General features: G+C 44.3%; 1 protein-coding gene and 1 long non-coding RNA gene across 3 annotated transcripts in view; one reads left to right on the plus strand and one right to left on the minus strand.

Annotated features, from left to right (window-relative positions):
• LOC135898911 (sodium- and chloride-dependent glycine transporter 1-like) overlaps nt 1-26,597 on the minus strand; it is a 968,957-nt gene that overhangs the window by 136,705 nt on the left and 805,655 nt on the right. The window lies entirely within an intron of this gene.
• On the plus strand, nt 17,147-19,464 carry LOC135898909 (uncharacterized). Its single transcript, XR_011509917.1, has 2 exons — nt 17,147-17,275; nt 17,407-19,464. It is a non-coding gene; the product is annotated as an uncharacterized lncRNA (long non-coding RNA).

Consider the following 26,597-nt stretch of genomic DNA (forward strand, 5'->3'; position numbering starts at 1 on the left):
GCCGTCAAAGAGCTCACAAACGTCAAAGACGTCGCATTACGAGCAGCGAAGAGCTGCGATAGCCTAGGAACACGGAGCACAGGACAAAACACTGCGCTTCAAATCTCGCACCATCCGATGGTCTCGGGCGACGTGCTCTGCACACGGGATTTGTTTACGGACCTTAGGAGCAACGCTGCGTATGGGCTGCAACCATTCCCCCCCCCCTCCTCCCGCCCCCTTGCCCACACTCCCTCATGCGAGCCTGTGCCACTCAGATATAGCGGGAATTGAGTGAGCTTTCCTCTCTCGTCTGGTGCTGCTGCTTCCATGCGGACTGTTCGAGCTGTTGTTAAAAATAAGGCAAGGTAAACAGAAAAAGGAAAGTAAAAGAGAGGTACAAAACTAATATTTAAGAGTCCTGATTTTTCTTCTCCCAGCAAACGTCGAATTAGAAGGAGCGTACATCGAGGATAAAGGCAAGGTTCTAGTTTGGTGGCGTAGAACATGGATGGAATCGCGCGCAACCTTCGACGACAGGATTTGGCTTGGGCTCACTACATCTCTCTGGGTGGGATGTAATAGCTCGAGATACCAGGGGAACATTCCAGGGAGATCCATTTAATGATATTTTAATACACGAGGTCAGGCTAGAGTAAGCGCTCCGATGCATCCAATCTTTATATAATGCGGAACGATTTCATATTCGTCGCACTGATGGAGGCAACCGAGACTTCATAAGACAACCACCTGGTAGGTCGTTACCCGTAAATCAAGAAAAAAAAAAGAAAGCCACACATGACAGTTTTGTGTTTCAGCTTCCTTGTAAGATGAGCAAGTGGGTGGGTGGGGAGAGATAATAAGATATATGCGAACTCTGGTAACGACGGAAAAAGGTAACAGCAGACTTGTAAAGAGGCCGTCCCTTTACAATGACCGTCTATGGCGCTTGCACTACAAGAACTACTATTGCTACCAGTACAATTAATTTTTAAGATTCTTCTTCTTCCTATTATTATTATTATTATTATTAGTAGTAGTAGTAGTAGTAGTAGTAAGTAGTAGTAGTAGTAGTAGTAGTAGTAGTAGTAGTAGTAGTAGTAGTAGTAGTAGTAGTAGTAGTAGTAGTAGTAGTAGTAGTAGTAGTAGTAACATTGCGCACAGCGCTCGTCGCCTTACGCAAGCGAATGGTTATAAACAACAACAACAACAATAACAACAACAACAACATATATTTATCCTGGCATGCAGACACAGGCGTTGCACTGTAACGAGAGCTAGCAGCGTTCTGCGGCACGTTCAAAGAGTCTGACAAGCCGCGCGATCACTCAGAAGACGAGCAGTGGTCGTAATTTGTAAGGATCAGTTTTATTTTTCATTGTTATCATTCGTCGCACCGAGCGCCGGATCTTGGCGATAACTGCGGCGCAGTTTTGTCAGAGCCAATGAGGGAGAATGGAAATATATGTATATATATATATATATATATATATATATATATATATATATATATATATATATATATATATATATATATATATATATATATATATATATATATATATATATATATAACAGTGAAGTAGACGCGCGTGTGAAGCGGTTTATTGACGTTTCGGCCGGGGTCCGGCCTTCATCAGGTTCGGCCTTCATCATTCTGATGAAGGCCGGACCCCGGCCGAAACGTCAATAAACCGCTTCACACGCGCGTCTACTTCACTGTTAATATTTACCCGGACCCAGAACTGCTTTTTTTCTGGTATATATATATATATATATATATATATATATATATATATATATATATATATATATATATATATATATATATATATATATATATATATATATATATATATATATATATATATATATATATATGTAAAGGATAGTGGGTCGCTGTCACATACGGTGCCTCAGTCACACATTTGCACCAGATTACCACAGCACGTACTCCTTCGACCGAAGCGCAATGTGCATTGCGGAGAAAAAAATGGTGGTAACCGCCGACGTTGACAGAGTGCGAGGCGGCAGTGGCAGCATTCCTGCTCAGCGCCGACGTGTCAGTACGGCACGAACCGGACATGGATGTTCCACGTCCCCCACCAAGGTCTGTGAGTGGTGGCGCTGGCTAACACCCCCAGGGTTGTACCAGGAGACATAAGTACCCAAGAAAGTGGATGGGGAAACGGCACCGCGGTAGCGCAATTGGTAGAGCATCGCACGCGAAATGCGAAGGTTGTAGGGTAATTCGCCACCTGCGGTAAGTTATTTTTTCACCTGCTTTCATTTACATTAATTTATCGTTTCTTTATTTCATTTATTAAGCACAAGTAATTTCCCCCATGTTGTCCTCGGTGTCCGTGTTTGTTGGCTTCTCTAAATATCCATTGGGTTATTTTTACCTGTTTCGTTAGGACGATGTCTGACTCTGTATGGATTTAAAAGAAATAACTGATTATACTACGCCTCATAGAGGGTACATATCCGTATCAAGGTATAAATGCTAAAAATCGTTTAGTTTGTTGCTTGTAAAGCGCTCTTTGTTGCAAGTAGATGCTTTATGCAGAAAAGCCTGATGTACAGCATACGAAGGGACTGCCGGATTGCCGCGACCTAATCATCCAATAAACGAGGGCCGTTGGTCCGAGGAAGTGTGAAAACAAATGTGCTGAGAATGGTGCAGAGAAAAATACGGGTGAAGATGAGCCGCTTGTGAAGGCGTGAGAGTAGGGATGCGATGTAATAACGGAAGGCGGAGAGGGGGTGGGGGGGGGGGGGGGGTAGGAGGAAACGCGTGTCCTTCTGTGCGTTCGGGTGAGAGCCCACGTATTGCTGGGAGTCAGGGTTTTCGTTTTTATTTGCTCAAAATTCGGCGTGCTTTCTTGATTTGATTTCCATCCTCAAATTGATTGCTCCTCTCTTTTTTTTTGCGGTGAATATTATTTTCTAGACAAACTTTGACCGGGTTATTTCGGTGGGTGATTTTTAGTCTCGAGCACATCGTTTATTTATTTGCAAGCTAACATGGAGCTTTCCTTTGCCACTTTCGCCTGTTCCCGCGTTTGTTGATCAGTGGTTGGCGATCGGTCATCGGTGGCGGTTTGCCTTTTGCCGCCGATGCAAAGGCGTTTACGCTCAACCGAGTTTCGAGGCGCGTTCGTTACCCGAATCCTGTCTAGCTCTTTGAAACTCATGTGATGTCGCGCCACAGCTTTGGGGCACCTGCAGCTTTAAATGATGTGAGGGAGCCCCTCCCCCCCCCCTCTCTCTCTGGGCAATATGTACATGCAACAAGGACACATGTACAGTCACGTGAACCCAAACTAAGTTGTCGTAGGTGAAAAAATAAATAAACAGAAATGAATGCCCTGTAGAGGAGTTTTTGCGAAGGGAATTTAGCAATGACATCTGTATGGCAGTCGCACAATTCGTGTATCGCAGAATCTGACTATTCGCGTCGCTTTAAACAAATTCCAACCAATGCTTAGGAAACTGCGCGCAGTTTTCTGTACCCTATCATTAGGTTATGCTCCTACTAAAGTTTACTATGCCTTGATGATGCCATGATCAAGGTTTGTTATTCTCTCAGTAGCCCCGAAACCTGTGCGGCTTGGGAACCTTTTTTTATTTCGCTGTTCACTGCTGACAAATATTGTCTTCAAAACTAAGGTGGGAAGCGAAATGCAGAACACGTAGTGGGTGCACAAGGTGACTCATGGGGTTCGCGCAGCTCCGCACGACGATGAGAAGCATTGGAATGTGAATTTACACACCGTATAGATACAAACTGAAAATTATTGACATCCAATAAAGTGTGAATGAGGTTATATTAAAAGACGACGCACGCAATCAGCACGAATTTATAAGCATGCTGTCGATATTACTGGTTCACGTATTTGCGGTTTAATAAGGAGACAGCGATTATTTCTCAACACATTTTTATTTATCCCCATTATGAATGGATAAACATTTCTAAATTTCAAATAGCAGTCATTACATTAGAGACCTGCACAATCCCCCCCCCCCCCCAAAAAAAAAAACATATAAGAGGAGAAAATTATCATTTGTCGCTTATAGGTCTCATTGTTTTTGTCATTTTGCATTGATACTTCTAACAAAAAATTCGAGGACACCTAAGCACTTCTGAGGTGTCAATGCGAAAGCATTAGCGTCCAATTGAACGGCGCTGAGCTGTCCTTCGGGTACCACTCTTACCATAGCGGTACGTGTTGCCCGAGCCAGCAGCAGTAGCAGCCTGTGGTGCCAACGTAGTATGCCACCAACGCCGCGATGCCCATCGGACAACGTGTTGCGGCGACGCCCTCTCCCTTCACGCAACACCTGGCGCGCTAGCACCACAGCAAGTCTTCCATTTAGCCCGCTTTGCCAACGCCTCCTAGATAGGAAAGGCCTGTGCAATGCCATCGATGACGTCATGCTACCTTGCCCGACTGCCATGAAATCTAATGGGGGATGGTCCCGCGTAAGCCGCGGTGATTTTGACGTCACCGCTTTCGTCAAGGCGGGCTTGACAGTGGAAATTTCGGCTCAAGTAGCATAACGTCATGAAGCAGAGTACACAGGCCTGCTATCTAGGAGGCGTTGGCTCTGCTCCATGTAGGAGCGCTCGTGCCGAGAGCGAGAGCGAGGGTGACGTGGCGTCGTGGCAGTGCTCTCTCCTCTCACGCAACACCTGGCGCGCTAGCACAGCAGCTGTTTCCTTTGGCCCGCTCTGCTCCGTCGAAGCGCACTCGTGAAGTGGCGTCGCAGCGAACGGAAATGCGAGTTTATGCGTCGTTTCGCTGCTACTGACGACAGACGTGGGCGTTTTTGTTCAATGGGCCAATTCCCGCTTTCACATCAATAGTTCCCAGCGCCCTTGGTCGTCGTGGCTCATTCTATAATCGTCAGAGGCAAAGCTTGTATGTACTGATGGCGTCATAATATGGTGTATAAAAAAGGAAACCGTCAGTGCAGCGCTATACATGTATGTCACTAACTGTGTAGTTCCCATTGATTTTGTGGACTAGAAATTGCACCTGAGTTTTTGGCAGTAGCATTGGTAATGAACCCTTAAGTGTTCTCACCGACTTGGACTGGGTGGCAGCACAGTGAGATATTTCGGCATGCATGTATAGTCATGTAAAGATAACCAACATCGCTCTTAAGAAGAAGCTTTAGGAACGGAGCTCTTACATAAAAACATGGGAACGGATAAATCGTTTTTTCTTGACAACCACTGCACCGACTTTTATCATGCTTGTTGCATGAAATGAAAAGTCAAAATCTGGGAACCATATCAAGCAGAATTTCAATTTGCGCCAGAAACAGCTTTAAGATATGCTCAATAATTACAAAATTTCAAAAGCCTCAAGTATCAAGTTTACAAGCGTGTACTTCAGTAATAAAAGTGATACCATAAGGCTATAAAGGGCACCTAATAATATATAAAGTAGAAAGAACTGAGGTATCATACACCGCTCTCCAGTAAGTCACTAATTTGGGAGTAAGACTTTTGAAATATCCTCGTAAACATTGTAACAGTTTTTCATTGGTTATAAATTCCTATATCACATTTGTCCGCTTTGAGTGCTAAGAGATGCAGTTGACGGAACTACAATGCCTGTTTTTGACGCAGGGTTACGTATTTTTAAACTTTCTGCTTCTATTTTGCTTAAAGCTTGCCAATTTAACAGTAATTTTTGTGAACAGTTAAATCATAAATAAATGTTTTGCGTCATAGAAATGTAAGAACATAACTGTTTCTCTCAAGTGCAACAAAGCAAATTCAAACCGGTCGCAGTGATTGTCTAAAAATATACGTTTTCTGCATTTTAAATCTATTTGAATGGAGAAATCGCTAGTTGGCCGTGACTACGTGCCCCTCTGCGTGATATCTTTGTGTCGTCGGCTATTGCTTATTGATTGCATGAATAGGAACATCAACGAGTACATAGCGTGCGAAAATTGTGGTGAGTGTATGTGAGGGAGTGCTTGCTTATATTGCCGACCTATGCAATGTAAATGTTAAATGACGTTGACAGATTTACTCCTTTGAATAGAAGAATTTTGTCGTGAGCTTTGCGCGCATATCTGTACGGTAACATCTTGCTGTATGGCTCTTTTCCTTAATTGTGGAGTAATAAATAGAAAAGTATCCTTAAGTCGCTTGTCAGCTGAATATCTGACTTTGAAAATGTAGTCTTCGATCTTATACCACGCTGTGTGGTATCAAGACATGAACTACTACCTTTTGTTTCAGATAAAATGGTATTGGGCTTGGTATGCACAAATCGCATCAAAGCAAAAAGTAATAATAACCAAGAACGTCTGTGATTTGATACCATGCCGTGTGGCGACGAACCAACATTTTTTTTTCTTTTTCTTCTAAGCGACAACACACCTGTTGTCCACCATGTCTCCGGGACACGGTCGCCATTTACTGAAAATGTCACCCTGTAACTTATACCAATGAAAGCAGAATAATGAAAAACAAAACCAATGCCGATGTTTCCTGTTCTAATTTTACGTGTGGTATCAGGCGTACTCTTTCGGGGTGTTCCCGACGGCTTGTAATTAAATGACGTAGGAAAAGAATGAGTTCACTAGTCGTACTTTGCGATACTGACAACAAAGTTCAGAAAGTGTCTAGATTTATTTTGTGTCACTGGAACAAAAAAGCAAGTTTATTTTGTGAGCGGAAAACAGCGGATAATTATGAGTAGACATGAGAAAATCCCACTTTACTACTGAGGCTTCGCTTTCCACGGTGAATGTGATGCGGTGAAGCTCTGCTACATGCGAGCAGTAGCCGAAATAATGGTCCATCTTTCATAACAAAATGATCATGCTAACAGTTCTGCATCATAAGGGGCATTCCCTGCCCATTGTAAGATCAATATGTACGCATGCGCAAACAGAAATTGTAGGGTATTGTTACCTGTTTTGATTACGACATAATTGTGCGATAACTGTTGTTCCGCAGGATGGAAATAATTAAAGTTGGAGTAATATCGAGGTCGACCTAACTGCTGAAATAGGAAGTTAATGTAATCAGTGCAGAGGACGGTGAATAAAGAAACAACATTGTTCGCGTTAATGAGAAACTTGCGAAAAAAGGGGAGCCGATGAATGTCCGCTTAGGTTGGTGCGCGAAAAATAAGCAAGAAAGGTGAGATACATTAATTCCGTTCTTCCGTATTCCTTCCTTATCGCGTTTTAAGTGCTTTAGCCACCATGTTCTCGCTCCTTACTGTGATCGAAACGCGACAATTACGCCACACTCAATTTTCTCGAGCAGTCGGAACGATCTCACCGCCGAGCTACAAGAAGATCCCCAAGCGGTTTCCTCAAAAAAAGTGTGTGCTTTTTTTTTTGCGGGCTTTTCGCTTGTTTTATTTTCCGACAATCGCAATGTCGGGTCACAGGCTCCGTCATGCCAAAGCTGCAGTAGCTATATCGACACGGCGATGACCACTTTTGCGCTGGATCATTTCGAACGACCGATTTCTACGGTGTAATAGTGTTCGGGCAGGCGGGTCACCAGTAATCAGGAAAAAGGAAAAGAAAATAACAAGTACGTCTAGACTATTTGAGAGAAAAGATAAACATATTTAATGGGCTAGCTAGATCTTGAGTGCAGTACTGATTGCGCCAGGAGAACGACGGTAGCAATACGTATAAATTAAGAAAAAATAACGAAAGAAGGAAACACGAAAGGAATAGGGGAGGGCTGCAAATGACCTCGAGGCCCAGAGTTGCCCCGTGACCCAGCTCGGGCGACCTAGTTTCGCGGAAATCCTCCCCGCGTGCTCGCGTGCGACCTGGGGCCCCGCAGACGATGCCGGAGCGCCGGCTGAGGCTCCCCATCTCCTCTTGAGCGCGATGATACTTCCTTTTGTACACGTTGTTGCCTCTCCCCAGTCTCCGCCTCTCCACCGTTCCTCGCTCCTTCTCTCCACCTAGGCGTGCTTCTCCCGTATTTCGCTCGCCTTCTCCCACGCCGCACTGCGCATGCGCGGAAGAGGAGACAGGGAACCGAGGGGAACGAGAAAGCAGCCCTGTGGCTACACCGTGGGTTGGGAAAAGACCTGTTCCGGGGAACGGCTAGCTGCGGCGGCTTTTGCTGCTGGGCTCGAACAGAGGCGATCGATACGGCGCCGCAGGATGTGGCCGAGACCCGAATGAGTGCGACGCGCCACCAACAGGGGTCGCGGCGGCTGGTGGACTCGGTCCGCGCTGGATACGAAATTTGCGTGCGTGCGTGCCGCTGTAAGGTACGTCCATGTTAGCAGAAAAAGAATTGCTCCAGAAAGCGTAAGCACTCTTTGTAGGCGATCATGTGTAGCCTCAATCTCCGTCTCTCGAGATTATATATATATATATATATATATATATATATATATATATATATATATATATATATATATATATATATATATATATATATATATATATATATATATATATATATATATATATATATATATATATATATATATATATATATATATATATAGTTATATCGTAAAAACCCAACTAACAATGACACAAAAGAAAGCACAGGGTAATCGTACCTAAATTTCCTATTATTTACCTTTTTTATCTCAGTTAAGAAGCGCACATAATTTCCGTTGTGCTGTTCTTGGTGTCATTGTTTGTTGACTTCTTATGATACGACTAATACAAAGCGGGCACCTCGGGTTTCTTTCTCCTCGTTCATTACATAGCGAGGGTCTCGAATCCAGCAGCTTTGATGCCTTCTGGTAACTTGTGTGGGTTTATTTACCAGTTGCCTTCCTTCAAAAAGTTCAAGTACACGTGACCCCTGCAGCAGAAAGGATGCTTCACATCCGCCGCCACGGGTTGTCAATGGTGGCGCTGGCTAACACTCCCAGGGCTAGTTCTAGTAGTTACACATATACACTCCAGAAAGTGGATGGTAAAACGGCAACGTGGTAGCTCTATTGGTAAGAGTATCGCATCCGTAATGCGAAGAAGGGGCTTCCTATCCCACCTGCGACCAGTTGTGTTTTCATCTTTTATATCCATTTATTTTAATTTCTTTATTTATTTCACTTAAGAACCGCAGATGATTTCCAGTTCTTGGTTTCACTGATTGTTGACTTCTTATCATATGACTAATAAAAATTGGGCCCCTCGGTTTCCTTTCTTCGCTTTTATATATATAGGAATTACTTAAGCGAGAAAAACAGGCCAGTAGCACAAATCTGCATCGATGGATCAATCATTACCCCGATCACAAGGATATTGCCAGTCATGTCAATCATTATTTCCATAGTGTGTTTTCTAATTCTGGCATTAGTTCATCGAAGGACAAAACGTTTCATCCATGCGAAGCAAATTTTATTTCATACACTGGCTTAGTTTAGATGCTAGTTAACTTAAAAACTAAATCTTCATGTGGTCCTGACAGCCTTCCAAACATTTGTTTGAAGCGCTATGCTAAAACTATTGCAAGGTTCCTTCTTATTATATTTCATGCTTCATTACTTGCTGAAAAATTACCAGATGACTGGAAGATAGCCAAAGTTGTACCCGTATTCAAGAAGGGCGACTGTTCATTGTTAGCGAATTATCATCCAATATCACTGACATCCTCATGTTGTAAGCTAATTGAACATTTGTTGCCAATCAGTTTAACGAATCTCTAGATAAACATTCAATTCTGTCGAATTTTCAACACAGATTTAGATAAAGCTATTCAGCTGTTACACAGCTTGTCACCATAATTCATTCACTCGCCTCATGCCTTGATAAAAATGGTCAAATGTATGCTGTATTTCTTGATTTTAGCAAAGACTTCGATACTGTTCCACATCACAAACTCATACTAAAATTTAGACATCTTCAGCTTCCAGAAATATTGATCGCATAGATAACAAACTATCTAACAAATCCCCGCCAGTTCATGGCAATTAATAAGCAACAGTCTGGCTGTCTTGCGGTCAACTCAGGAGTTCCTCAAGGAAGTGTCCTAGGACCATTGCTCTTTTTACTCTACATAAATGATATTACTATTGCAATTCATTCCAGTGTGCAAATTAGGTTGTTTGCGGACGACTGCGAGATTTTTAGAGAAATCACTTCAACAAATGATCAAATTGATTTAAACACTTCTCTTGCTGGCATTATTGATTGGTGGAAAATGTGGGGAATGCGGCTTAACGCTGAAAAGACGTGTTGTTTCTTGGCTTCACTCGTCAGAAAGCTCCACTAACCTTTAGTTACACGTTAAGTTCGTTGCCTCTGCAGAAAAAAACAAAATATAAGTATTTGGGTGTCACAATTACTAACAATTTATCATGGAATTTACACATTGATAATACCTTTCCTTCGGCCTAGCGTAAATTATATTTCTTGCGACATCAACCTAAAATTCTTCACCCAACGTAAAACTGCTTTCTTATTATTCATTAATTAGACCGACACTTGAATATGCATGTGCTGTACGTTTGGGACCCGTTTACTAAAAAAAAAATTAAATGTCTCGAAAGGGTACAGAAGAAAGCCATGCGATTCAAACGTTCAAAATTCTCTCGATATTAGTCCCCTCACAAATAATGCGTGATAATGGAATCGAAATCCTTGAGCAGCGAAGGGAAAACTTAAGAATTCGATTTCATTCCATGCTTGTTAATGGAGATTTATCAATTAATCCTGTATCCTATCTGTCTAGTTCAACGTCTAGACTTATTCGACACCATCATCCGAATTCAATAACACCTTATTTTGCACGGACGGATGTATTCAAGTATTCTTTTTTTTTCCGAACAGACTGGCATAACTCGTTGTTGCCTGTTTCAATTGATTGATGCATTGTATTACCGTCGTGTCTTACCACCCTGCTTGATTGATTAATGCATTGTATTATTGTTGTGTTTTACCTCCCTGCTTGGACCTGAACTAGGTCTGCGGTATGGAATAAATAAAAAAAAGAAAATATATGTATGTACAGTGAGACTGATGAAGGCCGTACCAGGGCCGAAAAGTATGCATTCATGCATAATACTGAAGTCGCAACAGGAATACGGGACTAATATGGGGACTATGGGACTGCGGGACTACTATTCATGCATACGTAGTCATAAGGCATTCGCATAGGTACCATGTACCCCCATATGACCCACGCGTGCATCGGGACACTCGTTGCAGACGGATGGGCGGACGGACAGATTGCCGATGCAGTATAGCCCTAGAACGCTTACCCATTAAAAAGCACGTAGCATGCCGCACGTCATTCTTTGCGACGAACACGCGAGCGGCAACATTTTCCTGCCGCGGACCGAATGGGTCTCGGATCTAGTTATTGAGGCATTCCGCTCGCCGCCGATCGGGGAGACTCGCTCGCGTGGCCAAGCACCGCGAGCAGTCTACACACACCGTTCTATCGGCACGGCTGGTCTCACGGAGCGATTGCATCTGAGAGCAAATCGCTTGCCGATCGCGGCTGAAAAGACGCCCGCAAGTGCGGTCGTGCCATTGTTGGCGTGTCCTGCCGCCTGCGACATGCCGCACTCGTTCTTCCTGCTGGTGTGGGCGCGCCTGTACACGCAGCACGTCAACGGCATTCACAATTAGTACGCTTCCTCACAAGACGCGCATCCCGACTTGTCTAATTGCATCCCCACATTTGTAGCGCGGTCGAGTTTTGTTTACATAATTAAATGTTATTGATACATTTAAGTTGGTGAACAAGTAGAAACACTTATTTGCTTGTTTGCTTGTTTGTTTGTTTAAGGATTTGGCGCGCTTTGTGAAAGCTTCGACAACGAAACCGGTTACATAGGCCGGCAAAATAACCACTTAAACAAACTCATTCACGAGATACATATTTAGCTGAAGTATAAATACGTCATTTGTTGTTGAGTTTGAATACGGACTCACTTGATTCAAATTCGCAGGCCCACAACTCGGCAGACATCATGGTCACCAGCTCACGGTAAGCACATTTGCTTTGAGGTATTTGCATCCTTAAGGACATGCAACTTTAGGTTTAGGATTTATATCTATGACGTCACAATCAGCAACTAGCGTTGGCCAGCTCCAGACGCAACCGGTACACGTGTGCGTGTCAACGCACACCTGCACGTTTGACAGGTCTGCGAGGGGTGGGGATGTCGCGAGCTCCCAAGCACTTTAATATAATCGATTGTTACAACAATCTATTTCGAGTTCTTTGGCGAGCCGATTGCGTGTCCCGAAGTTCACTAATTAGTTTTCTGAATTATCTGGCTCCTTACGTTCGTAACATTTCATTTAATGGGCACATGTCCCTTATTCGCATTTCTTCACGCAGGCTTACTGTTACAAAGGACCCTGCTCGTGGATCTAGAGTAACATCCACTTGCGATGATGTGAGTAAGCCTTACTCGTGCTTTCTAGACCTAAAAATAATATCAATTGCAGCGAATCTAATTTTTTCGAATTAAATGAGACTCGCAGAAGCTCCGATTCACTAGGTCTCACCGGTACTCCGGCTCACTCGGTCTGACTCATGCGCAGACTCAAACCCTCTTAGAGTCACTGAGACTCAAAGGTAGCTCATCTCATGGCACCAGTATGGTTCGTAAATCTTTCACAAAGCGTGGCGAATACTTAGCAAAAATAAATAGATAAATACGTGTTTCAATTAGTTCACCAACTTAACTGTACCTAATTGTATCTGAGTGACTCAACTCGTGAGCAAGTTCACCGACCTACGGGGACCACACTCAGATGTTACGCTCTTGTGGAGGTTAATATGCATTGGCTACCAGGGCTGCTAGTTCACCAACTTGTATAGCCCCCTGAGCCAGAGTTCTTTAAAAAAAAACATTTTGACACATCCGTTTATGAAGAACTGAAGAAAATGAGAGGGCAAATAAAAGAATGTATTGATAGAGATGCATCTTTTTTTAAAATGATGGTTGGAGTTGTTTGCCTCTCCCTATTCTTCGCATGCCCCTGCGATTGGCAAGGGCGAAATGACACATGCACACAGCCAGCACACATGCAGACAAAGTGCACAAGCACACATTTAGCGTTTACTCGAATGCATACAAGAGGTGCATCGCATCGCATTTCTAGCGTATCGAATTGATGTAAACGGCGGTAATGCACAAGGAAGGCGAGTCGCATTGATGCGAGAGGAGAGGACAGCTCGAGACAGCGGCTAAGTCGTCCACACGAGATGCATGTAAACACATGGCGTATCGCATTGAGGGAGGGAGACGGTAGTAGCCATGTGTGTGCACTGCTGCAGTCACCGGCGCAAACGCAACTTGCGGGGGAAGCAGGTTCTCGCTAATTTCGCACGAAATGCGTGCGTCACACGTGCACGCTGCCTCTTAGTAATCACCGTGATGCGTTAAGTAATGTGGACACGCAGCTATCGAATTGATGTAAGCGCTTCGACGGCGACATGCGGGCGGAGAGACGCGTTTCTAATAATCTCACGGATCTGGAAGAAGCTGCATGTTGGGGAAGGTGTTGAATGAGACTGGAATTCTCCGCGTTCCACCATTCTGCGTGAAGCACCTTGACGCCTATACGTATATATAGTGCGTGTGTTTTTTTTTAAAGAGGCCCTCAACGACCCCTTGGGCTTGGTGAAATAACATAGTCCGCGGGTAGGAAGGAAGGAAATCAACTTTATTCAGGTCCTGCAGGCCACGAGAGCTCTGGGCTCTCATGGAGTGGGCGTCTCCCACGGCGGAACCGAGAGGTTGAGTTTCCTGGCGGCGTCGTGGACCTGCTGGACGGCCCGGAGTTGGGGAGCGAGTTCTTCGCTCCGGATTGCTTTTTCAAACTTGCGCTTGTCCGGTTCGGAGTTTATGGGAGCTTGCGAGCACGGCCAGAGTAAATGATATACGTTAAGGGATGTATTGCAATTGGTGCAATAAGACTTGTAGTAGAGCTCAGGCATGTAATGGTGTAGCATACGCTACTGTGAGCATTTCAGCCAAGTTTTGCTGTCGTACGCGGTGCGTGGAGCTCGCAAGTGGATCGCGAAGTGAACTTTTTCTCAAACGCTCTCTTTTCAGCAGAAGGCCCTGTCCTCACTCTCTTCTAGACGCACTATTTCGTCATTCCCTTACGCAGCTGCTATTGGCCGATAGCTGACATCAAGCTTCGATTGGCTACATGACGTAGATACCGCGGCCACCGCGGGGTGCCGCCACGAGTACACTGGCTAAGCGTACTGCGGCTCGCTGAGGTCATCCGCGTTTGGCTTATGTTTAGCGCGTCGTAGGCACCAAAGGCCGAAGTCATCGCGTCTACGTTAACATCCAAAATGAAATTTGAACTGCGCGCCATGGTGACATTTAGAAGGCGGAGCGTTGTGGGTGAAGCCTTTGCAGTGCAAGGCATTGAAGAAGGAACGGTAGCACAGTGGAGGCCGTGTTTGATTGTAAAAAAAAAAAAAAAAAAACTCCACTTCTGGTGAACGTATTAAACGACGTTTTGCGGCAAAGTATTTCTGAAATAGCCTATATTGTCTTGAAATGCATTTCTCCACTTCGATAAAACGTTTTTCAAGACCCCTTTAACTGCGCCAAAATTAAAAACAAACAAGCAAGCAAGCAAACAAGCAAGCGAGAATGTCTGTTGCAGGTAGCACAATTTTAGTCCCTCAGCTAAATTAATCAATGAGGTGGCCGTTAATTATACAAAAATCAAGATACCCAATTGAAGAATTAACACAATTGCAACAATTAACATTTAATTAATCAGTTTACAGCATATATTTCCATCTGAGAATTGTAGCGAGTGATTTGCAAGGCATATCGACTTAGAACAAACTCTGACGATGGCACTGGTTTCGATATGTGCACCATTAAACTTTGCGGTAAAAAATGCAGTTGTTCCACTTACCTCTTTACGAAAACACGGCTTTATGGACTAAAGGGTAAAGGCAAATGGAACGCCAATGCATTTCGTGGGACCGAGAATTCCCGAGAGTCCGGAGGATTCGTTCGAAATGGATACGCCTCGCGAATTCACCAGCTACATTCAAATATGTGCCTTAAAGTAGGTAATGAAAAAAGTTAAAAGAAACGTGTAAGTATGTTAGTTATTCAATAAGCATTTTGCTTTCTCGTAGAAATCATGGGCCACCTCATTGAGTAATTTAGCTCGAGGATTAGAATTATGCTATCGGCCACAGGCGATGTTTAAAAATATTGGTGCAGCTAAGAGAAAAAAAAAACACCTGATATAAGCGTGAATTAGTTGCAGGTAGCACACGATCGTAAACTATCCACCCGATGCCCCAAGGAAATCTAATCAGTTCAACAAAAATTAGCATTTCTTATAACTAATCGATAGAGTAACGAGATCAAGCAGTTAAGAGCATTGTTCTAGAAAGCATTAAAAACTACTTTTATGATTTGATATATATGGGTTAGTTAAAAAGAACCTAAATTGCTGACTTAGAGAGCACGTTCATTCGAGAAAGAGTTTTTACGAAGGCACCCCGATGGCTAAAACAATAGCCTGTCCTGCAAACGAATATGTTTTATAAGGCCAGTACTAGTCCGGTGCCGATAGGTAAAGCTGGGCCGCCGAGTGCGCCATCTGTATGCGCCGAACAGGATTACATTGGCGCCCTTAGTTGGTTGATTATCCCGTACTTGGTGCTAGTAGTTGCTTATGCTCAGACACCGATTGTCAACTGTGCAGTAAATTTTAACGCTGAACCAAACGAAACTTCAAAAACTATATCACAAATGCTTTCTTTTTCACAGTATGCGACGACGTGCAGCAGAGTGAGTGCGTGGCTTCTCATGACCTATTCTGGTTATGAATCGATATTGTCTTCGATGAAGCAAGAAAGAAGAACGAGCCAGAAGGAAGTGAGGGTTTGGGAGAAGGAGAGGCGGATGGTGGAGTACTTTGGACTCAAGTATTCAGTTTCCAGTTTTTTTTTTAACTTAACAGTTGACCGACTTTTGATACGAGACGTCACGAGTGCTTTCTCCAGACCTTGCACGATGTCAATGAAATGACTTCCGAAGAAAAATACGTATACCTTTCATTTCCCACAAAAATACAAAATGTATGACGACAATAGTTTTGCATTTCCCAAAGTTTTCATCCTTGAGAAGCACATTTTGAGGGAGAGTGTACAGTTCACGGATATCATCATGCATAGCATCTCTCCACTACATTTCGCGCAGAGTGTTCTCACACAACGCGTAGATACGACATGAAATGAAAAAGAAGTATCCTGTGTTATCTTACATTGGGCTGCGGTTACGCGATTACACACGAAAATATCAGAATGCTACGGTGTTTCCTGAAACACCTTAGTATTGTAAAATGTAGGCCAGCTGATCTGTCTAACGCTTTGTAGCCACTGCGATAGCGCCAAGTCCAGCTAAGAACTCAGGCGATTATGATGAGTCACGGAGAGGAGATTAAATGATGATGAATATGTGCATATGGCAATCGATGAAGCACGTGCATAGCGATCACAACGGGCACAACTGTGGGCCACTTCCTCAAAGATTACTGCATGTTAGTGAGCTCTTGCCAATAGCGTGGTATGTTTGAATAGGCACGCCAAGCAGCTACTTTTGATTAGAATCCCAGTTGACTGTGTGAACCTGGTAGGCGAGCTTCCTGTCTAATAACACGCATGAACCAATTCTATGGGCGTGCGAGACATGCACGAAAAGAAAGTATAAAAGCTGCAATAAGCTGGCAAAAAGCTGGCAAAGGCTGTAGCGCCCTCTGAACGCCCGGAGATGCGACAGCAGAATTTAGCTTTACAGCCCAGTGTCGCCATCTACCGTATGAAAACAAAATCATTGCTCTGCAACTCCTTTTCGCGCTTAACTTCCGTGGTCTCTTTCTCCCATAGAGTTAGTAGAACAACTCTAGAGGAAAAGCTGGGCCGGAAAAGTGGGAACCTCTAGGGCGCCGCCCTGTTGCTACTGGTCAATGTGGCCAGCGCAATTACTATTGAAAGAGCTGAAAACAAGTACAGGTCACCTAATGCTTTGTCATCTAAAAACGCATACCTGATGGCTTTATGAAGGTGGAACGTTATATTAAATTTACAGAAAGCGATCGCTAAGTCCATGACTTATGTAAATCACGATGTACGCATTCATGCAATAAAGGATGACACGAATTTCGGTTTCGAATATGTTTTTTGGTTGCATAGTAGTTTCGTACAGTTTAGGTTTGACATGCGATCGCGCGTCGACATCGGACGCTATGACACACTCGTTCGTGCCTTATGTGCCACCGAAGCCCCGAAGTGCTCTGGCATATACCTTCACATGTAAGTAAACGAATGTATCTCCTTGTTGAGAGTGTCACGCGAGTAGGCAGCTCTTGTGGTGCATCACAATCGTTTGAGAAGCGTCACATTAGTGCATTTTTATGCATGCGGAGCGGTGTTTTTATTTGCAGGTTTCCCTTCAGTAGGAAATTGCTGGACAGGCAGACCAGCGCACCGGAATTGTACTGGCGAAGCCACAAGCAACTCAAAGAATCTGTTTAATTGTTGCACTTTGAACAATCATGCTTCTACAAAGGCCACAGCAGAAAAACAGCCTGATGCCGAATATTTCTGTGCCACGAAGTAATCAAGAGGCGAGTGCCTATAATGCGGACGAAATCGAGTGCATCGAGACTTAGAACGACAGAAAGCTGAGCTAGTTGGTAAGGATTCATTATGCAAAACAGAGGTGAGGCGTGCAGACAGGACACAAGAGTAGAGAAGTGGGCGGCGCTTGTGTTGTTTGCTTGTAAATACTCTACTCTCGTGTCCTGTCTGCACGCCTCACCTCCGTTTTGCATAACGAGTGCATCAACCCACACATTGATAGCGTAGGCGTTTTATTAACTGTGTAATGTTTCCAACACTTCCTTGCATGCCATTTCATGTGGAATATATTTTCTGGTCACAAATGTGTGCAGCGAATCTATTTGCATGATCGACTGCGCGCCTGTGGGACCATTCACTTGCACTTGATGCTGAGTCTTTTACATGTATCCATAAACTGCAGATATGCACATCAGGCCCCTGCGAGCATTTTCAAAATTCAATTATTTTAGACAACAGGCACATATGCAATACTGACATAATCCCGAATACCACACGTTTCCCTTTTATGCAGATATGCAATGGCAAGCCCTTCCATGTGTTCCAAAAGTAAAATTTAAGCTCTAAATTAAAGAAGATATTTCTAGTCAGAAACAAGCAAAAATGGTGACTGCAGAGTATCAGAAGCCCAAGGTACAGAAATTGTGAGAAGTGTCGAATGATTTTAAGGAAAGAGTCGTATTTGAAAATGCAAGACTCTTTAGTGGAGGTCAAGCAAGTCAATATAGGTAGAATACTCTGCAAAATTATGCGAGTGAGGGGATGTCAAACAATGGGTCAGGAAATGCATTGTTTTTCTGCAAAACAAAAGCTGATTGCCATTACATAAGTCACTTTAGCATCATGATAAATTCAGAAATAAACCAAAAAACAAGACACGCAAAAATAAAAAAAAACATTTAATGATGCTCTCTCCACACAGATAAATAAAAACAAACACATCACATCTAATGTGGACATATCAGATGCCTTGTGAAACACTAAAGGAACAATTCAGTTTCGAGCTATGGCACTTGCCACATAGATGTGGGGGGGCCTTGCACCAATAGTGATAGTTACCACTGCATTTAGAAATTGAAAGCATTCGTGCAGACAAGGATGATTCTTTCTATTCTTGGCTACCACTTCAAATGCCTCCACCAAGTGTTACAATGCTGCACGCAGCCATACTAAGGATCTCGCAGCAACACCTGCAGGTAAAAAGCAGAAGCAGTCAAAGTGCTGGTGTGTTCTGGACACTATGTTTGAAAACATTTAGGCAAGAAGAGTGCAAGAAGCAGACATAACAACTGCATTTATTTCCATAATTCCCCATTTAAATGGCCTTTTCTTTTTGCTTAGACAATGCCTACGCCTAGCCACAGCAGCTCCCTCATACAGACTCCGCAAGCCAAGAGGCCGTGGAGCCAAATGCAGCTAAGAGGCAATAAGCAATAGCACTGGTATTGACATTCATCTAATTTCTTTTTATTTCGTTTAGGCAGCCAGCACACCTCGAACAGCCACCTTGACTGCGGGTGTGTCACCCTAGTCGCCAAGGAAACATTTGAGGGAAAGTGACAGGCAATGTGAACAGCCACTTCTCCATGTAAACAATACTCTTTCTCTCGGATGACTCCTACGCCTCGCCACGCCAGCACACTTGTGCACAAAGATGCCGCAGAGGCACGTGCAGGTCAGAGGCAAGAAGCAGTGGCACTGGTGTCGACTTTTACCCAATTTCTTTTTCTTACACTGAGGCAGCCAGCACACCTCGAACAGCCACCTTGACTGCGGGTGTGTCAGTAGATTCCTGTTGTACACATGCTCATAATAAACTTCAGTAAACTTGAACTTCATAATAAACTTGAAGGCAAATGGGACATTGATGCATTGTATTTTTTAACATTTATTGTACACATACAATATATGTTATACTTTGCAGTGCTACAGAGCGTATTTTGAAGCTTCCCCCTATATTTTGCACCTTTAATTACGTATGTGTTGTGTGGCCCTCAATGCAGTTCACGTTGTAGCAGCTGCTTTGTCTGTATCACACATTGGCTTAAGCTCGTGATATCCACATACTTCTCTCACATATACAAAATAAAGTTCTATGTAGTCCTCAAGTGTTACAACAAAATATGAAAGTAAACAATCTGATCGTGGAATTGTGTTTATTACAGTGATTCCTATGACAGTTACTGACAAGTTGACAACTTGAACTGGTCAATCGGTCCATAGCCTCCTCTATTTTTCAAAAATAAAGGAGGCTATGATCCGTCATGGCAAGGAATTGTATGTATACATAAAAAAGGGGGTATGTGTGTGTGTTTGTAGTGGGGGTATAGGATTAGGGCGGTACGAAAAAATGTACCAACACCGTCCTCTAGACCCATTCCGTTAAGGTACCGTAACAAAGCGTATTATGCATAAAGTTCGTACAATGAACTCTGATATTACTACACACGCCAGGCGACGCGAGCTACATTTGTCACGAGGCATTCGCCCTCCATATTATTTTGGTTAATCTTGCTCCCTGCACCGAGGCAAAAGAAAGATCATGGGCGCGGGTGCCTTTAAAGTATCTCGACCTTGCGAGGCACTGCTGCGCGTGCCAGGGGAGCTGTCCGTGCGAACACTCCCTGGCACACACCTGCCTCGGCGGCACCAACCTATGTAACGTTCTGCTTCGAGCTTTGATCCCCCCACTGTCCCTTGGGTGCCCTGCAGTTCCTGCACCGCCTGCTTTATTATAATCTCAGGCGCTCTCCTGAGACTTCCGTTTGTCGGTTACATGTGCCCTACAGCTGTGTCAGTACTTAAAATGAAAAAACCCGATCTATCGTCGCGACGATAGATCGCGAAAGCGGCTTTTGCAACATACCGCGCACGTGCGAAGAGAATTACGGAACACCAACGAGGAATCTGACCACAGCTTCGAGCTCGTAACCTCGTCGAGTGACACTCCTGCAACAGGCGTGACCGCTGAAAACCGCATACCGCCGGAAACTTCAACAGGATCATCCCTCGGTTGCATAACTGCCACCTGTACGGCCAACATGGACCACACCCACACCGTCCCGCAACACAGAATAAAGAACCAACTTATAAAACCCAAACACACACCTGCTGCATGCACACATCACGACTGCACAAGCGAGACGCCATGCTGCTACGCTGCTACTGTTGCCGGATTAAAACTGACTAGTGTCACCAAGTCTAGCAAGCGTCTCAGGAGCTGGCAACCTCGGCGCGTAGCAACATGGCGGCGCTCTTGAGGTTCCCGATTTTAATGCATGGGCCCTATGGGTAGCTTGTCCTCTAGAGTCAGTATAGTAACTCTATGCTTTCTCCTTCATAGTTAGCATTTACCTTCAATAACCGCAAACCGACGGCAGGTGAGGAACAAAACACTCACTGTTCCGTGCTCCAGTCGGCCTGAACCCCGCTCTCTCTGTCTTGAAGAGGAAAAAAAAAGAAAGAAAGAGAGAAGGAGACTAAGGAAGAAAAGGGGAAGAAGGAACACATAACACAGTCACAGGTAGAGTACGAGCATTACACTGGATCGTATATTGACTAGAATTCCAGCAAAACTTTGTGAGTGTCATATTGAGTTGAAGCACGACGTTTTGGAAACAATATATCATCAAGCGCCATTCGAACAAGATGTTGGAATTTGCTCAGCGGCACACAGCGAGAACTGCAAAATGTTGGACATTCTAACAGGAAGCGCTCAAGCGTTTCACTGTAGTGTCTGCAAGCCAGGCACGAAGCGCTCGGTGCACGTCCTTGTTGGTGAAGGCGATGTGTGATAACAACATGCGTAAGTTGAGCAATAGAGACCTGTTGCGGCGTGTTAAAGTACGGCCAGAGATTGGCGTAGAGTACGATCCCTTGCCTACACGCTCATCCAGGTATGAGAGCTGTAGGTGGTGGCGTATAATCAGTCGAGCGTCATCAAATTTGCATAAATTATAATCTGCGAAACCAACGTTGTGCGCTGACGCCGTCAGAGCATCGGTGGGCAGTGACGCAGCATGCATCACAACATCGAATTTGCTTGGAAACGTAATTATGAAGAATTGTAGAGCACAACACACCTTGCGGATAGGATGAGTAAAACGAGAGCAAGGTAAAAGAGGGAGCCAACGCTTTGACAAGTGCACTTGTCTTTTGAGCCTTGAAAAAGACAAGTCCACTTGTCGAAGCGTTGACTTCCGCTTTTACCTTGTTCTTGATTTGCTCATCGTCTCGAATTTCCATCCCCCGCTTGCACCGTGTTTATCTAGCGTATACATCAGTCGAATAAATCACATGTATTTATATGTCTGTCTGAGCGTTCAATTTTGTAATTTTTGCTTTTAGATCGCGTTTAACCGGCGGCTGTACTTTGGAGGTCTGCTAGGAGGAACCCAAATCGACCAACATTTTGCGGGTGCCGGTGACAATATCAGTTTTGTAGGAACTGATGCTTTTCGCGTTCGCAAATTCAATTGTTCAGTTCACGTCTGTATTGTTTGTGTAAGATATAACGATGAAAATTAAGAATATTTAGTGCACAAGCGCCTTCAGCACCTGCGTGTATTAGTTGAATAACCTTCCACTGTTTGCTCGCGGTGGCAAAGGTACGTTGGCAGGTACGCCCAGTTGGTAGTTCTAGTAACACTGTATGTGGGATGAGGAGGCGCCATTGCCTGGCTGAAGCACGGCGACAGCCACAGCGCGCAGCGTTTCACGTCTTTGCACCGAGGTTTTCGAATTCTTCGCCTACTTAAATGACAAACTTGAACCTAATAGTGTCGATGCCATTTTCAGTCGCTGTCAGACCCGTTTCTTCGTAACGCGTACGGGAAGACTCGAGTTTCTCGCACCGCCATACTAAAGAACCTGATAGAAACAACCTTTCTCTCTCTTTACAAGCACTGTTAAAACATGCATCATAAACCACGTAGCTTGTAGCGCTGCCATGTGGCACGCTTTGGACGTTCGTAGTTTACATTGCAGAATTTGCGTCTACAGCGCTTGTATAAGATATACCAACGCAAGTTAATAGCATTTAGTGCATGAGTGCCTGTAGCGTTTGAGTGCATAGGGCAGATATACATATTGTTTAGCATAGGGGGCATACTACGCCTCTGAATGTTTGTGCCCTCCCGTGTATCAACGTATGAAGTCAGCGTTTCATCGACGCTGCCTTTGGCGTCCAAGCTCCTGCGGGAGATTCCGTTTGCTGCTAATCTAAAGGCACTCAGCCCATCTTCGTTGGGCTTCCTCGGCATATAGTTTCACAAAATTACTATAGGGAACTGTGGCGCTGGTGTCTACAGGAGCTGCAAGCAAGCCAGGTCAGCCAGCATGGAAATGATGGGAAGTACATGCATTTGCCTGAGCTTCGTCTTTTTGGGTTTGAATGGCTTCACAACTTTTCAAAGCGAACACTTTAAGAAAGTGCTGCGGTGAAAATTATTAGATAAACATTACTAATATTGTGCGACGGTAGCAAGGTTCCAACATAGAACATCTCGCACAGAAAACCGGTATTGAAACCATTACGCCACGGACTCGTAGACAGGCGGAACCACTTCAATTAGCAGCGACTTTGTGTGCTTGCAGAGTCTTATTACCTACTTTTATTTATTACCTTCTGCATAAAAAGTAGTACAAATTGCTTTGAAATCTAGGCCAATTTAGGCACTGATAAATTGTTATAAACAAAACCATTAGAACGTCTGAGGACTTAAGCACGAAGATCAGATCAATCCGCGTACTACCCATTATTGCCATCGTGGCTGAACAATCGCAGCGCCAAAGTTCCCTCTAGCAGTTATTGTAGGCAACTCTATGCTCCTGGGAGCCCTGCGAGCGTGCCACCGTGACCTTTGCCCTCGACGCCCCCCAAGGAACACTGTTTTATATTCAACGGCCAGAAGACCCCACGTCCATTGACGAAATCCACTGCTGGGCAGTATCGAAGATATATGTATCTTAGATACTATCTTGTATATTCTTTGGGTATCTTGTATTTGTATCATAATACGACTGGCAAGAATTGCATCAGTATCTCTATTTCCGACACATGATACAGATACATGTTTCTTGAGATACAAGATAGTGCCATCGCAACAGTGCGGAACTGTAAACGTTGGCTGAACTCCGCTTCTCAAGTTGATACTGCTGCCGCTGAGAAACCTGAATAAAACTAAAGGCAGCGCCATTTTTTTTTATATTTTAGCAACAGACCTGCATTTAGGGCGGACGAACAGGTCTGTGGGTCCCTATTGGTGTAGCAGAGTTGCGTGGTGGGGCTCGCACAATCGCGACCAAAACAAGGGCACGGACGCCTGCGCGCAGCCGACCTTTTACAGCGAAGCTGTATACGTGGCTAGCCGATTCCGCCGTCCGTCCCTCTGTCACCTGAACGCCGAAAACTCCGGTGCAACCCCATGCGTATGCGCGAAAAAAAGAAAAAGAGAGGCGCATGATTAGCTAGGAAAAATACGTAGGAAAAATAACATGACTTTACTGACGTTTCGGCCGGGGTCCGGCCTTCATCAAGAGTGCCATTGGGGAAGGCCGGACCCCCGCTGAAACGTCGGTAAAGTCATGTTAATTTCTTAGGTGCTTCTATTCCTAGAAATAAATGAATAAATACACACACACACACACACACACACACACATATATATATATATATATATATATATATATATATATATATATATATATATATATATATATATATATATATATATATATATATATATATATATATATATATATATATATATATATATATAGTTTCTTGGTCGCGTCGTGAGTGCTGGCGGAGTTCTACTCGAGCCCGACAAGCCTACCGCTTTCGGCGCTTTTCCTGTTACAACATACCAAAGCGTTGTTCGATGTTTGCTAGGCTTGTGAGCCGCACTACTGCCACTCCATTGCCAACTTTTCCAATATTGCCGAACCGCTCACTCGATTCCCTCGACACGACGCGGAGCGTTCGTCTGGACCACCAAGAGTTAAACTGCTTTCACAGAGTTTCAGGAGCGCCTGCAGACACGACGTCTTCTTGGCCACTTCGATGAGAAGCCAGCTACAGAAAGCCACATGGATGTCAGGAACGTGGAACTCGGCGCTGTTCTTTTCCAGCGACGAGACGATGGTGAGTGTGTCATTGCCTATGCCAGTCGCACCCTCCCCTGCGCCGGATCCAAGTATTCCACTTCAGAATGGTCGGTGTTGCGTGGGCCAAGGCAACAATTTGACCCTGCCTGTGCAGCCGTTATTTCAAAGTGGTGACTGATCGCTACTGGCTAGCTGGAAGACACGTTTGGCTGTCTCGCTTGGCGAAGCTGAAGTTGGCGGTCACAGGAATTTGACTCGACGATTGTGCACAAGTCTACGCAAACACGAATACCCCGACACGCTTTCGTGCGCCCCAATGAAACCTGCTGCCCTGAACGTGGAAGAGCTAAGTGGCTTCTTCGGAGCCGTTACCGCCTCTCACCTGATGGTACGGCAGCGAGCAGATTATTGTTTACGGTCCCTAATTGATCACCTAGAGGGCCACCCAACCTCCCTTCATCGATACATTTCTCGTGGACTGTCCTCCTTCTGTCCTACACGGGGCATTTCGCACAAGTAAAACTCACGTGACAGCGACAGCGGTGATCTACTCGTCGTACGTAGCGACCTCTGCGACATCCTTTTCGTATGCCACAACGAGTCTACGTTGGGACACCTAGGTTTCTCGCGAACTGTCGTCCGAGTGCGCAAGCTCGTCCAAGACTGTCGATTAGTGTGCAGTGCAACGTCAAAGGTTGCCGTGAAGTGTCAATGTCGCATATCACCGCCTGTGAAACACGAAGGCTTGCTTCAATCTGTTGCAGCACTCAAGATACCTTTACTATTACTATCCCCCGATATCGTTCAACCTCGTCCCCTTGCCAACCACAAAAAACAAATGTGTTATAGCCGCAATGGACTAGGTAATGGGCAGTCGGTTGGGACTGCAACGGATAGGTTGCGGTATTTCTTGAAATTAAGCAGGATTTTGGTATCAGAGGCCGCATTTATGTATTTGCTTCATATATATATATATATATATATATATATATATATATATATATATATATATATATATATATATATATATATATATATATGTATATATATGTATGTGTGTGTGTGTGTGTGTGTGTGTGTGTGTGTGAGCGACTGAAAAGAATGCTTGCGCGCTATCTGACAAGTGTCCCAAGGGGGAGATTTTTTCAACAACGATGTGGCATGCTCCCAAACAGCATGTACACTCGTTAACCACATGTCTAGGCACATGCGCAAGCGAAAATATGCTCCAAACATTGGCAGATGCAACATCCCAAGAAGAGATTTTGAACAGTGAATACGCGGAGTATTTGAAACAGCTTATGTCAGCAAATGTGATCCCTACGTTATCGAATTTTCTGTATTCTTGCTCAAAAAATTTTTTATCTTAAGTGTGATTTGTAGAATTTTTTTTTGCCCTTTTACACTTGGCTATGCTGGCTTATGTAGGACATGTGGAGATTGCTAATTCGAGCAGGTTTTAGTAATTCAGCAAGGCATCGTGACTTTAACATTTCCCATGTTGTTATCTTGGAACGGCATAGCAACCTGCTACCGTCATTCGTTTCTATATACGGCGTTTTCTATGAGGCTGAACGCTCCTGCACACCCGCCGCGGCGGATGCTAAGCACGAGGTCGCGGGAACGAATCGCGGCCGTGGCGGCCGGATATCGAGGGCGAAATGCAAAAATCCCTGTGTCCCGTGCATTGGGGGCACACTAAGGAACCCCAGGTGGTCAAATTAATCCGGAGTCCCTCGCTACGGCGTGCTTCACAATGAAATCGTGGATTTGACACGTAAAACCCCAAGAATGCATTCATTCAACACTCCTACATACTATTGCGATACTGGTTCGCAAATACCATATAGCTGCCTTCCACTAGGGCGACTCGGGTTCGTGGGCGAGA

Source organism: Dermacentor albipictus, unplaced genomic scaffold (genome assembly GCF_038994185.2).
Source record: "Dermacentor albipictus isolate Rhodes 1998 colony unplaced genomic scaffold, USDA_Dalb.pri_finalv2 scaffold_23, whole genome shotgun sequence".
In the NCBI taxonomy this organism is placed as follows: domain Eukaryota; kingdom Metazoa; phylum Arthropoda; class Arachnida; order Ixodida; family Ixodidae; genus Dermacentor; species Dermacentor albipictus.